General features: G+C 34.7%; 3 non-coding genes across 3 annotated transcripts; all 3 read right to left on the bottom strand.

Annotated features, from left to right (window-relative positions):
• Positions 1–2,601: 2,601 nt before the first annotated feature.
• Positions 2,602–2,687, bottom strand: LOC117927404. The gene has a single exon (XR_004653333.1). It is a non-coding gene; the product is annotated as a small nucleolar RNA snoR77Y (small nucleolar RNA).
• Positions 2,688–2,746: 59 nt separating this feature from the next.
• On the bottom strand, positions 2,747–2,895 carry LOC117927408. The gene has a single exon (XR_004653336.1). It is a non-coding gene; the product is annotated as a small nucleolar RNA snoR2/U65 (small nucleolar RNA).
• An 87-nt stretch (positions 2,896–2,982) lies between these two features.
• Positions 2,983–3,177, bottom strand: LOC117927396. Its single transcript, XR_004653326.1, has one exon. It is a non-coding gene; the product is annotated as a small nucleolar RNA Z112 (small nucleolar RNA).
• Positions 3,178–14,924: the final 11,747 nt, after the last annotated feature.

Here is a 14,924-nt window from a genome sequence, read left to right as displayed (position 1 = left end):
ATTATACAAGATCTATAACTACCATATTGTATGAACTCTCAACTTTAAAAGAATATTGAGTTAATTTTGAGGTCTTTAGTGACTTTGACCTACGAGTGAAATTCTAAGATTGTCATATATTCCTTATGAATTGGGTTGTTGTTAATTAAGACATGTATCGATAAGTGTTCTTAATATAAATACCATAATATCTCATAAATTTGAAATAGTGTGTCCTCTTAAATGATCCTAAGAACGTGTCATCATGAAATGTATCACTATGGTAATTCTTTTATTGAAATTTGACATGTTCTTGGAAAGTTGGAGTATATCAATTGATTACATAAGAGGAAAATATGAAACTCAACTACGATAAAGATAATCTTGAGAGGTTGATAGCATAACATGATTACAAACATTAGTTTATTGGGAGCTTAAATACAATCATTAGTAAGTTATGAACCTAAGTTTTCTATCTCAATCTAATACCATAGGATGATGAAGTGCGATTAACTCTTTGTAATGGATCAGCTTTAGAATTTGATCATAATAGAGATGGTATTTTCTTATGGGTCCCAATGGTCTTTGTTTGAACTCATATTCCTTAGTGACATATTATTTGAGGGATAGTTGATTTTTTTTATTCATGTGTGGATAAGAGCATTTTGACAAATACGTAAAGTTGCATAAGAGTTTATGAATGACCTTTCTAAATTGAGATAATTAATTAATTAAAGCTTAATATAACCGATTAATTGAGTAAGATCCAATAAGTTAGATTAAGTGACCCAAACCTAAGATGAACTCAAGTCATTTAATTCCATAAGGTAAAACTATATACACCTTCTTAAGGATTTAGGACTTAAAAGGCTTGTGATACAATTTTTCATAAATTAAATACATAAAAAAAAAAAAAAAGCTTTAACCTCCATCCTCATAGAAAGGATTTCATCATCCTCATATGTCAGAATTCAAAAAAGAAAGCCACTGGATAGAAGATCATGAGGTACTTAAGATCTACACTACTCTCTTCATTTATTGGAATTAATTTAAGAACATTTAAATCACATGTATGTTTTTTTATACTTAAATCTACTTTTTTTTTTTATTTGATATAACTTTCAGTATACAGATCTAAAGATCCTTAGGATTGTAGTAGCATGCACCACAAGGATTTAGGGTTTATTCCAACAATGTCTTTATCGTCTAGCTTATACCGTTCCCTTACTAAGAAGCTACCAATGTCACTAAAAGGACTATTCACCAAAACTAAAAATTGTGCAACATTTAAGAGGAGCTAAGGATAGTTGCCCTCAAACCCACCATTCTCACGAGCTTTGTTGCTATTAAGGTTACCAAAGGGGAAAGATGGTGGTCCATTAGTATGAAAGGGGATGGATAGGGGATTCATGACAAAGTTTGGGAAATAAGAAAACAAAAGAAACAATCATGGGTTGAGAACAAATACCAAAAGGATCATGGGGCGGTGTATACTTCATTCAATGTGTCTTATGTTCATAGGTCATATGAAACCAACATCCTCTCCAGGATGCTTGATACCATGACTTGAGACAATAATGTGAATATCACAAGGAAAGAAGTCATTAGATGGATGACTACATGAACCTAAAATAGTTGGTAAAAGACCTCCTAAAACAAAGTCAACTCTAGGTGTTCATATAGAAAAGAAAGAATAAGGGAGCGTCCATCACCGCAAAAACAAAGGGCAATCATATTCATTATGTTTGGTGGGTTGAATGCTTAGTAAAAAAGTATGAAGTAGAGTATATAAACCTTAGATGAATGGTTGCTAGAAACTCTGAAGTCCTCAACATGATGCATAAACTAACTACATCCTCTTAACAAGTCTTATGCTTTTTAGAGGATGACCTTTGGTGCATTAGAACCTCACATCAAGACCCACTAGTTATTACCCTAAAGGTTACAAATTATGAAGTCTAACACATTCTTCTCAACCTTGCGAACTTTGTTGACTTGTTTTATTAGCAAACATAAAAGCATATGAACTTGTGAAGGGAAGAGTTGGCATTAACCCTTTATTTGCTAGTAGGGTTAGATGGCATCCCTTGTGAACCTTTGGAGGAGAAACCCTACTCAGAGTAGTGGGACCTATAACCCTACCAACACGATTCTCTGTCATGGACATGCATGTATTGTACAACACCATCATAGGAAAACCCTACACCTATAACATTGTAGCTTTGTTATCAAATTATCAAAATTATCAACCATATAAGGAACATGGGAAATATATGGAAATCAAGCTATGACAAGAGCATATGTTGCCATATTGCCCCTCAAGGTTGTAAGCAAAAAGGTCATCAAAGGAGTAGTTATTGCCTGCAATAAGGATCAAATAGCAATTAGCTAGTGACCCTAAGAGAGTGTTAGGGAACTTTGGGAATCGATAATTATAATATAAACTTTAATATAAATTTGAAACGAGATTTCAGATTTCATATAGAATGAGGAGCATTTGACCCAAGATTTGAAAATTTTCATCTCTAAAGAACATAATATGATTGAAATGGGAGGTTTGCCCTGTTTCTCCCCCTCAGAAACCAAAAAGTTGTTCTGAATAGTTCTATGAAAAAAGAAAAATTGAAGCCTCAGAAAGCCAGTCAAAATTTGACATCAAAGCAAAATTCAGCCGGTAATTCCAGAACAGACAAAATCATCATTGGCTTCATCTAAACACTAAGAAGGAAAAACGAAAAGAAAAGCCAAACAAAGTACCCAGAGTGAAAAATGTAATCGCAAATAAACGGCTCCGTGGATCAACGGCATAAACCTTATCCACAGGTTCCTATCAGCATGCGAAACATAGATTGATCTCGGTCCAATCATAGCATCGCCGGTCATCGCCAATGGCTACCGGCGACGTGGCATCGGACCTCCCAAGTTCCCAACAACACTAGAAGAAAGAAAGAAAAAAGAAGAAAAGAAAAGGAAAAAAAAAAGCCATTCGTTAGAACAAAACAAAACCCTCAGAGTCCCGTTTCAAATCACACACAACGGCGCCCCATAACCGCGTTATCCCGACCAATGAACGAGCACCTCAGACACTGAGTCAGAGGGACGCAATGGTGGATGGGAAGGTTGGGTTATGGGCGACGCCGCTGCTGTTTGGAGTGTCATACGGCACTTCCTATCATGGGCTTTCTTCGTCATTGGGATTTTGATACATCAAAACCATAAACCCTACCCTAATTTCCCTATCATAGCTTCCAAATTGTAAACCCTAGCCCTAACCCTAACTGGACTGATCTGATCAGCTGATGACGCTGTGGAGGAGGCCAACGAGGGGCTTATATAGAGAAACGAGGCGTAGCCCTAATTGTGAGTGCTCGGATCTCCTCAAGCTTTCATCTTTGTGATATTAGAAAAAATAAAAAATAATAAAATAATAAATAAGAAACAATAAATTTTCCATTAAAATAGTTTATTTTATTTAGAATCTTGTAATTAATTTTATATAATATACATGATATAAAATAATAAATATTAATTTCCAATGAAAAATAAGGATTATGGTTAAACTAATAACCCAATAAAAATCGAACCAAATCCACATTCTAAAATTTGTATATGATTATTTGATATTTGATAAGTTTTTTCATATTAGATTTTATTAAAATAATTCATTATTTTTATATTATGATAAAATTAATTTTTAATACATTTTGTTAGCATAAGGGTTCTCCTAATCAGGTTTTGATGATAACGAACCATGATTAAGTTACTAATTGGTTTGAATTGTAAAAAATTTCAGGTATTATTTTGGAAATTCATCAAATGACCTAATGGATACAAGATCAAGACATTTGAAAGATCTTTAATCATAATAAATAAATGTAAGATGAATGCATGAGTGCATTTAAGTTTTACATATCATTTCATGCATTTTATAAAACTTAATTTATTATTTAAAATTACAATTTCATTAAAACCCGAGTTTTATCAAATATGTCTTAGGCAAAACGTTTCAAAATTGACATATTAATTTACCTAAAGACCTTGCCTAAGTGTTAGAAAAGAAAAAAAAACATAAAAAGATAGGTTTTCGAGGCCAAAAGGCTGAACCGGTCGAGGAACTGGCCAACTGGCAAGGGAACTGATCGATTGGTTCCCCTTGTCCGGTCGAGGTCCGATCGAGGAGTGCTAAAAACACTCTCTCTCATCTAGTAGCCTTCCCTTCCCGGTTGAGGTATTTTCCTTCCTGGTCGACCTCCGATCGAGGTTCTGTTAAAACAACGATAACAGTAACAGTAACCTTAACCTGCCAAAGCATTAAATGCTCCAACGGCTAGTGAACCGGTCGACCCCCAACTCGACCAGTTGAGGCTGCTTTTTGTTTTTTTTTTGGTCCCGAGGTTAGAAACCTATAAATTGAGAGCTCCACTTCATTTATGACATAGAGAACACTTGCATTTAATTGTCTACCCACTTGTTCTTGCCTTAAAAGCTCTCATTTCTTTCTTAGTGAATTAAATTTTCATTTGCATATCTTTTAGTGCACTCTTGTGAGTCATCCTAGCTTTGATTTGTATTTGAGCCATTATTGAGCTAGGTTGAGAGAAGATCGTTCTTGTAAATGGAGTGTTAGAGCCTTCAAGTAAGTTAAATCTTGAAGAGATTGTGTAAGAGGCCATTGAAGTCGGAATCCAAGTGTAAAGAAGATTAGAAGCTTGGTTGAAGCTTTAAGTTAGTGTAACCTTCACTCAGTTAGGAGATTGAGAAGAGTGGACGTAAGCAAGGAAGTGTCAAACCATCATAAAATTTGAGTTTGAATTCCCTAACTTATCTCTTTATATTTACTTCTATTATGCTTGAATTTGTTGTATTGAAAAAGTTTTTTAAAAACCCAATTCACCCCCCTCTTGGGTGTTTTTCTCATTTAAGATTAGCCTTTATTTTCTCAATTTGTATAAGAGTTAGGCCTCTTGTTTAAGACTTAATAGTATAAGAGAAAATGACTATTCCATCAAGTTCATCTCAAACTGAAAGTTTTACAAAAAAAAAATAAAGCTCCATTTTTTTACGAGAACTGACTATCCTTATTGGAAAAATGACTTAGTATTTACAATCAACCGATTTAGACGTATGAGACGTCATTAAAGATGACCCAACTTTTCTTACAAAACTAGTTGATGGAGTCATGGTTCCAAAACCCAAGCAAGAATAGAATGAGCTTGATAGAAGAAATTTTCAATTAAATTCTAAGGTCATTTTTACTTTGCAATGTGTTATGGATAGAAATGAATATAATAGAATATGTCAATGCCAATCGACTAAAGAAATTTGGAGATTGCTTGAAATAACTCATGAAGGAACAATCAAGTGAATGAGTCAAAAATAAATTTACTTGTTCATAGCTATGAATTGTTTTTTATGAAAGAAAATGAAACTATTGTTGAGATGATCGCTAGATTCAGCGACATTGTCAATGGTCTTGAAGCATTGGGAAAAACCTACAAGGAATCCGAAAAGGTGATGAAGATCTTAAGGTCACTCCCATCAAAGTGGCATACAAAGGTCACCGCAATTTAAGAAGCAAAAGACTTGACTAAGCTACCTATGGAGGAGCTCATAGGGTCATTAATGACATATGAGATCAATTTTGCAAAGAAACTACAAGAATGTGAAGACAAAAAGAAGAAGAGCATAGCTCTCAAAGTTACAACTAAGGAAGAAGAAGAAGTTGAAAAGAAAAACAAAGTGAAGAAGATGATGATCTAGCCCTCATCACAAGAAAACTCAACAAATACATGAAGGGTGAAAGGTTTAGATGAAGAAGGTTCACCTTTAGAAGATACCTTTCTAAAAAGGAATCTTCATCTCATGGTGACAAGGAGAAATTGAAAAAGAAAAGAGATTTGGTGTGTTTCAAATGCAAGAAACCGGGACACATTGAATATGATAGTCCTCTTTACAAAAGTGAAGCCAAAAGGAGAATGAAAAAGGCAATGATGGTCACTTGGAGTGAAAGTCAAGAATCCTCCGAAGAAGAAAATGAGAAAGAAGTGGCAAACATGTGCTTCATGACAACATATGAACTTGATGAAGTAAACTCTAACTATAGTGATGAAGATATGCATGATTTTTTTGAAGAATTGTATGAGGATTTTAAAAACTCATCTTGAAAAAAAAAAGATTTTGAGAAAGAAAAATGAATGGTTGACCCCATTGACCGAAATCTCTCTATTGTACCAAAATACTTAGCCTTTTTACGTAGTAACTCTAGTCAAGAAAAACTAGAGAAAGAGTCACTACGGCTTTTGTAGTATTCCGGGTATCGTTCTCAAGGACTGGCTTATGAAAATTGTCAATACTAGAATAAATGAATTGTTTTTGTTTAAATCCTTAAGTGAAAAACAATATGTGAATAATGTGAAACCAAGTAAAAGAAATTCAATTAATAAGAGAAAATGAATATCGATTTTAAATTCAATTGATTCAAGTTTGGGGTTTTTCACAATCCAACCTAGGGTATAGAAATTATAGAAAACAAGGGTATTTTAAGTAATATGATCTTAGGGTTTTGGGATCCTTGGCCACTCGCGATCAAGTTGGGTTCTATAACTCAAAATTGCATCCGAAACCTAATTTTTCATTTTTCAAACAAATTCCTAAAACCATCAAATGAATGAGATTGATTATCAATTTAAGATTTGGCTTTTTAACCCTTCCTACTCCTTATAACTTTGTTTAGGGGCAAATAACGGTAGGTAAGGCGAGGATAACTAATGATCAAGAATTACCAAGAATCACTAGTATCAAGTAATAACCTACTGTATAATTCCCTAAGCGAACTCACAAGGATAGGATAAAAAAATAATAATAAATTGTCACCCAACCAATAATTAATCTCATTGTTATAGTAATTTACCCATCGTCCCTATAGGTTTTCATGCTTCAAGCCCCAAGTTGGCTCTTAGCCTCTCATGGGGGTGATGTCACATTCACAATCCATAATAGGGTAAAAATCCATAATTTGAATCAAAAGAAACTAAAAACAATATATTCAATAAAGAAGAAAAAGAAAACAAACCAAAGTTCTCGTCTTCTTCCACCTTCAATGTCAAACTCCCAAAAAAAATCCAAGATCCCTAAAACCTAGAATTGAAAGAGTTTATATAATATCCTCAATTACCTAACATGTGGCACACTCTCATTGGTCACTTATTACCAAATAATTTCCTAAAAATGATTAAAAAATAATAAAATGGTGATTTCTAGTCGTGTGGGGTCCACCTAGGGTGGATGGAGTGCTTTAGATGCAATTCCCGAGGTAGAGGAGGTGGAACATCAAAGTGGCAGTGGGTAAATTCGAAATTGGTGTCATTTCAAAGTGGATTTCGAATTCATAAGTTGAATTTCGAAATCATAAGTTGAATTTCGAAATCATTTCGAAATGACCCTCCAGCTTGGTGCAGTTGTCTTCAAATGGTCATAACTTCTTCATTTCAGCTCTGATTTGTAAACCGTTTGAAGCGTTGGACTCTTGACTTCCCGAGCTTCGAAACGATATATAGTATGTATATAATAGACTCCAGAAAGTACTCCAAATTTGTCCTCAAAGTCAGAGTATATAATGTCATCAGATTTTTGAGTTCTAAATTTTCATGCAACTGAATCTTGCTTCATGCCTCATTTCCCATGCTTTCTTGCCTTCTTTCTTACTCCATAATGGTCATTTATCATCCTCCAACCTCATGATATCCTTGTTTTGCCTTTTCTTACGTTCAATGAGTCTTGACTCACTTATTTCCTCATTTAGCCCTCTCTTGATCTTTCAAAATCTAAAGTCATTCAATTTGCACAATTTTCTTCCCTTGAACCTGAGATAAATCTCCAAAGTATAGATTAAACTCATGGCTAGGGCCTTAGCATTGATTTAGGTCAAGTTGGGTGATTTGAATGTCCTTTGGTGCACAAATCATATCGAATATGTGCCATTAGAGCACATATTTTGGCTCCAATCACCCATCTGTTTCAATATTTTATTGTGGACAAAAATCTTTTAAAATGATTCTAGCTAGCCAAAAATGTGTTTTTGAAAAACAAGGGATATGATTCAAATCTTCAAAAAATCAAAAGTATTTTAAAAACTATCTTGTAAAAGAATTCTTAAGTGCAAGTCCTTCTACTACTTCAACTTTTGTGAAAGAGGAAGACACATTAGTAGTACATGTCCTTTAAGAAATGGCTCTCAAAAGAATTCAAATGCAAAAACTAAAAAGGTTTGGATTGAAAAATCTAAGGTCACTAACCCTCGAGGACCCAAAAAGATATGGGCACTTAAATCAACTTGAGTTTTATTTTGTAAGGTTCAAAGAAAGATAAGTGGTTCTTGGATAGTGGATGCTCAAAATACATGATCAGAGATGAATCCAAGTTTGCTTTCTTTACAAAGAAAAATAGAGGATATGTTAGCTTTGGAGACAATGCAAAAGGAAGAATCATTGGTCAAGGCAACATTGGTAATAACACATCCTCTCTTATTGAAAGTGTTTTATTAATAGATGGTTTAAAACATAACCTTTTAAGCATTAGTCAACTTTGTGACAAAAATTTTAAAGTGATTTTTGAAGCATCTCATTGCATCATTAAGGATATTCAAAATGATAAAACTATCTTCATGGGTCATAGATGTGATAATGTTTACGCTATAAATATTTCAAAATATGATGGTCATGATAGATGTTTTTCAAGCATGCATGATCAAAGTTGGTTGTGGCGTAAAAGGTTGTGACATACTAACATGAACTTCATTTCCCAACTCAACAAAGATGAATTTGTTAGAGACCTTTCCAAAATAAATTTTCAAAAAGACAAAGTTTGTGAAACTTGTCAAGTGGGAAAGCAAATCAAAAACAAAAACTTAATTTTCACATCTAGGCCACTTGAGTTGTTGCATATGGATTTATTTGGTCCCTCTAGGACACCAAGTCTTGGAGGAAAGTCTTATGCATATGTTATTGTGGACGACTTCTCTAAATACACATGAGTCTTATTTTTAAGTCAAAAGAATGAAACCTTTTATGAGTTTTCAAAGTTTTGCAATAAGGTTCAAAATGAAAAAGGTTTTACAATTACTTGTATAAAAAGTGATCATGAGAGAGAATTTGAAAATATTGATTTTGAAGAATATTGCAATGAGCATGGTATTAACCACAATTTTTCGACTCTTAGAACTCCTCAACAAAATGGGGTAGTTGAGAGGAAAAATAGAACTCTTCAAGAAATAGTTGGAACCATGCTAAATGAAAACAATTTACCAAAATATTTTTTGGCTGAAGCGATTAACACTTCTTGTTATGTTTTAAATAAAATATTATTGAGGCTCATTCTTAAGAAACTCCCTATGAGCTTTGGAAAAATAAGAAACTCAACATTAGTTATTTCAAAGTTTTTTGGTGCAAATGTTTTATATTAAACACCAAAGACAATCTTGGAAAATTTGATGCAAAATCGGATGTTTGAATTTTCCTTGGTTACTCAACTTCAAGTAAAACCTTTAGAATTTTTAACAAAAGAACCATGGTTGTAGAGGAGCCCATCCACGTTAGTTTTGACGAATCTAGCAATTCTCTCCAAGAAAAAGAGAGTTTTGATGATGATTTAGGTTTGGAGACCTCCATGGGAAAATTTCAAATTGAAGATAGAAGACAACAAGAAGAAATTGGAGAGGATCCTAAGAAAGAAGAATCACCATTAGTACTACCCTCTTCTCAATAAGTGCAAGATGAATCAAGCCAAGACCTTCCTAAAAATTGGAAGTTTGTCATCAACCACCCATAATGTCAAATTATAGGTAATCCACCTAGTGGGGTAAGAACTAGATCATCACTTAGAAATATTTGCAATAATCTTGCTTTTATCTCTCAAATTGAGCCTAAAAATATAAATGATGTTTTAGTTGATGAAAATTGGATGATTTCTATGTAAGAAGAGTTAAGTCAATTTGAAAGAAGTGAAGTATGAGAATTAGTACCAAGACCTTCAAATCAAAGTGTTATTGGAACTAGATGAGTTTTTAGAAATAAAATGGATGAAAATGACATAATTGTTGGAGATAAAGCAAGATTGGTAGCCCAAGGTTTTAATCAAGAAAAAGTGATAGATTATGAAGAAACCTTTGCCCTCATATTTAAATTGGAATCCATTAGGATGTTTCTTGCCTTTGCATGTTTTAAAGACTTTGTTCTATATCAAATGGATGTGAAAAATGGTTTTTTAAATGGCTTTATAAATGAAGAAGTATATGTTGAACAACCACTCGGTTTTCAAAGTTTTAACTTTCCTAACCATGTTTTTAAACTTAAAAAGACATTTTATGGTTTGAAACAAGCACTTAGAATATGGTATGAACGATTGAGTAAATTTCTTTTGAAAAAGGGTTTTAAAATGGAAAAAATTGACACAACTCTTTTCATAAAGACCAAAGAAAATGATATGCTCTTAGTTCAAATATATGTTGATGATATTACTTTTGGAACTATTAATGTCTCTCTTTGTGAAGAATTTTCTAAATGCTTGCATAGTGAGTTTGAAATAAGGATGATGTTTGAGAACTCAACTTATTCCTTGGACTTCAAATCAAGCAACTAAAGGAAGAAACCTTCATCAATCAAGCAAAGTATATAAGAGATCTTCTCAAAAGGTTCAACATGGAAGAAGCCAAAACAATGAAGACTCCAATGAGCTCATCCATCAAGCCTGATAAGGATGAGAAAGGTAAATCCATTGACTCAACTATATATAAAGGCATGATATGTTATTTGCTATATTTGACCGCTAGTAGACCCGACATTATGTATAATGTATGTTTGTGTGCTAGATTTCAATCTTGTCCTAAATCCATCTCACTTAAGTTCCGTAAAACGAATTCTTAGATATTTGAAAAGAACAATGGACATAGACTTATGGTATCCTAAGAGTGATAACTTTGAATTAATTGGATTTTCGAATGCCAATTTTTCCAATTGTAGGATTGAAAGAAAAAAACACTAGTGACACTTGTCATTTCTTAGGACACTCACTTGTTTTATGGCACAGTAAGAAGCAAAATTTGGTAGCCTTGTCAACGGCGGAAACCGAATACATAGCAGTCGGTTTATATTATGTACAAATTCTTTGGATGAAACAAACACTTAGTGATTTTGATTTATCTTTTGAGCATATTCTTATTAAATGTGATAATACTAGTGCCATAAATATTTCAAAAAATCCCGTGCAACACTCTAGGACTAAGCATATAAAGATTGGACATCATTTTCTTAGAAACCATGCACAAAAGGGTGACATAACACTTGACTTTGTAAGCACAAAAGATCAACTTGCCGATATATTTACAAAACCTTTAAGTGAAGAACAATATATTGATATTAGAAGACAACTAAGGGTGATTTCTTTATGATCTAATAATTGCTTAATGAATTCTTGATGAATATACCTTCTGATTGCATGAATTTCATTTCATATGCATCATATAGACATATATTTAGATAAATGGTCAAATTTTGACCAAAAAATCAAAATTCCCTTGGAATTGGGCATAAAAAATTAGAGATTTCAACTGAAAATGGCAGGGGGAGGATCACGAGACGAGAAAATGCACAAAAGTTGAAAAATCAAACCGTTGACCGTGTTGGCCAGGCAGTCGACTAGTTCGTCGGGACTGAGGATTTAAAGAGACTCTCGCGCTTCGTTTTCTCCATTGTTCTCCTCCATTTCTTTAGGTTTTTTCACATTTTGGCTTCTAGAGACTAGATTGAGCAAGGTTTGGACCAATTAAAGGCTTTGGATTGGATTTTTGGGAAGATTAGAGGCTAGGGATTCAGTTTTGGACTGCACTTTCTTTCTCTCACGCACCACAGTCAGTTCTTTTTTCTTCTTTCATGTGTACCTAAGGTTTCGGTTGTGAGTGCTTTTCTTTCTACCAACCTCGTTTATTTTGTTTCTGTATTTTTCATGGCTCCTAGGAGAGACTCGGCTACCTCTAAGGCACAGGAAAAGTGCCTAGCTGAGACATCTCAACCTACTCAGGCGGAGGCTCGCCGAAAAGCGAAGTTTGACACCGCCCTATTCAGTTCCGTGGAGGATTATCAGAGGTACAAGCAAAAGTTTTCTTCGAGGGAAGTAGTTCCACGGAAAAGTATCAATTTCTCCTAACTCCAGCATTTTGGGTTTGAAGGTCTTTTCAGTCAAATAGGTTAGTTGCCTATAGTGACAATTTCGGAGCCAATTTTTCGACATTGGTGTAAGCATTCTATTCAAGGGCGACATATGGCATTTGTGGCACGATTATTTCCACCGTTAAAGGAGTCGAGATTCGACTAGACCCAAAGAGCATCTGTCGCATTTTTTATATTGCTCCAATTGGACTCAGGGTGTACGAGTCCAAGATTTGGCCCACTATGCCGGATTTCGAGCCTAGAGAGGTCATTTAGAGGATGTGCGGACTTGCAGACGCCCAAGGGATGGGCAAACCATCGGCTCACAACTTGATCGTGATTAGTAGAGTACTACACCGCATGATTTGCTCTATCCTACTACCACGAGGCGGACACCGAGATGAGGTCTCCTATTATGAGGCATTCCTCATGGACTCTATTCTGACCGGGAAACAGATTCACTTGGGGTATTTGATGATGATGCACATGATCTCATGTTGTGAGAGCAAGACCCTCGTACTCCCCTGTGGCCGTTTCCTTACTAAAGTGTTCAAGGATGTTGGGGTTGATTTGAGTAGAGAGAAAGCTTTTGAGGCCCCCAACATTTATGATACATATGTTGAGCAGTCTTTTGGACGAATGAAATTTGAGAAGGTCCTCGATGGTTCTTGGATTAGGAGAGTAGAGAGACCACCAGCACAGGCCCGGGGACAGGGACATGAGCATTCCGAAATAGAGGAGGAGGTTGAGATAAGAGAGATGAAGGGTGAAGTAGACCCTCAGAGACACTTTTTCAGCAGAGAGAGCCCGAGCTTGACATTCTTCCACTCTAGTTAGAGGGTGTTCAGTTTGAGGCCACATTTTTTTAGCCGATGATGTCTGAGCTGACTTACATAACAGGACCATCTTCTCAACCATCATTCATCGAACCTCCTCACATAGAGATACCACCCCATCAGACACCTCACACTCCTTATCATGCGCTTGGATGAATCTATTTACTCATATTAGCTCTTTCGACACTCGTATGGAGGAGCTTGCAATAGTCAGTGATACTCGATTCTACTCCATGGAGGATCGCATGGATCAGTATCAAATTGGCTTCACCTATCAGTTTGAGTATCTACAACAGAGATTTGAGCGTATGGATGATCGCATGGATCAACAGCAGATTGCGTTTGAACATCTCCAACAGAGGATTGAGTGCATTGAGAGTCGCCAGGAGAGTCAGCATGAGAAGATGATAGCTTACTTACGCTCCATGTTTCCACCTCCACCTCCTTAGCCTTGATTTCATAGAGACCCCTTCGTTTATTTTTTATGTTGCCAAAAAGAGGATGGATGTTTAAGACCTAGGATACTTACATGCATATCATTGTCATATCTTTTGTTTGGATCAAATATATGATAGGCTTATATGTTTCATGTACTTTTGACTTATATATGACATACTATATGTTTCATGACTTACACTGTTTCTTATTCAAAATTCATTATCTCTAGCATGTCTTGATTTTCTTGTTTTTGAACTTCATAAATTTTAATTGATTGATTCATGATTGGTTTGAGGGGGAGATTCTTCTTCTCCTAGATAACCAAGGTTTGTCATCATAAAAAATGGGGAGATTGTTAGCCCAAGGGTTTTCCTAATCAGGTTTTGATGATAACAAACCATGGTTAAGTTACTAATTGGTTTGAATTGTAAAGAATCTCATATATTATTTTAAAAATTCATCAAATGACCTAATGTATACAAGATCAAGACATTTTGAAGACCTTTAATCATAGGAAACAAATGTAAGATGAATGCATGGGTGCACTTAGGTTTTACATATCATTTCATGCATATTTAAAAACTCGGTTTATTCTTTAAAATTATGTGAAACCAAGGTTTGGTTAATCTTGATTTTGATGATAACAAAACAAGGTTTAGAATCAATGATTATATTTCAAGTGTGATTAGGCAAGACGATTTCCAAAGTGGCAATCACAAAGACAAATCAAGTCAAGAAGAAATCATGAAGAAGAAGACCACCTTAAAGAGAAGTGTTTTTCAAGACCCAAGCTTTATAAGATCTCTTTGTAAGGTTGTTGGTGCACTAGGATTTTCATGCATTACATTCTTTACTTATGCACCAAAATCATCCAAGAGTTATTTTGTTTTAAATATTTTAAGAATTTGATGATTTCATGTTTTTCAACTAAAACCTTGTGTTAAATTTTTTTCAAACTTGTTTTAAAAAGGTTTTAAGTTGAAAAAGTTGGTTGTTGAGCCAAAAAATGGCTCAACCGGTCAACCGATTGTGCTCGTCCGGTCGAGGACCAGTCGAGGGATGCTAAAAATTTCTCTCTTTCCCAATGACCTTCTCTTCTTGATCGAGGTGATTCTCTTCTCGGTCGAGGTCCGGCTGAGGCCCAACGGTCACCTGCCAAGCATTAAATGCTAACGACTAGTCAACCTGTCGACTCCTAACTCGACCGGTCGAATCCCCAAACAGCTAGTTTGACTTTTCTCTTCTATAAAAAAGGCTTCAATCTTCATTGTTTAAAAGCTTAACCTTCTCAAACCTTTTTTGAATATATTTAAGCCTTGGAAGAGTGTTTTTTAGTGCACCATTGTTCTAAAACTTACATATCATTAGTGCACCTTTCAATCCTAGTATTCTTGTATCATTTGAGCTTAAAGTTTTTGAAATTAAGATTTTGTGAGATCATTTATTTGTAAATATTTGAGAGGAAGTTTTT

This window comes from Vitis riparia, chromosome 12 (genome assembly GCF_004353265.1).
Source record: "Vitis riparia cultivar Riparia Gloire de Montpellier isolate 1030 chromosome 12, EGFV_Vit.rip_1.0, whole genome shotgun sequence".
NCBI lineage: Eukaryota > Viridiplantae > Streptophyta > Magnoliopsida > Vitales > Vitaceae > Vitis > Vitis riparia.
Note: the sequence above shows the minus strand (reverse complement) of the source record. Positions and strands in the feature narration are given on the sequence as shown.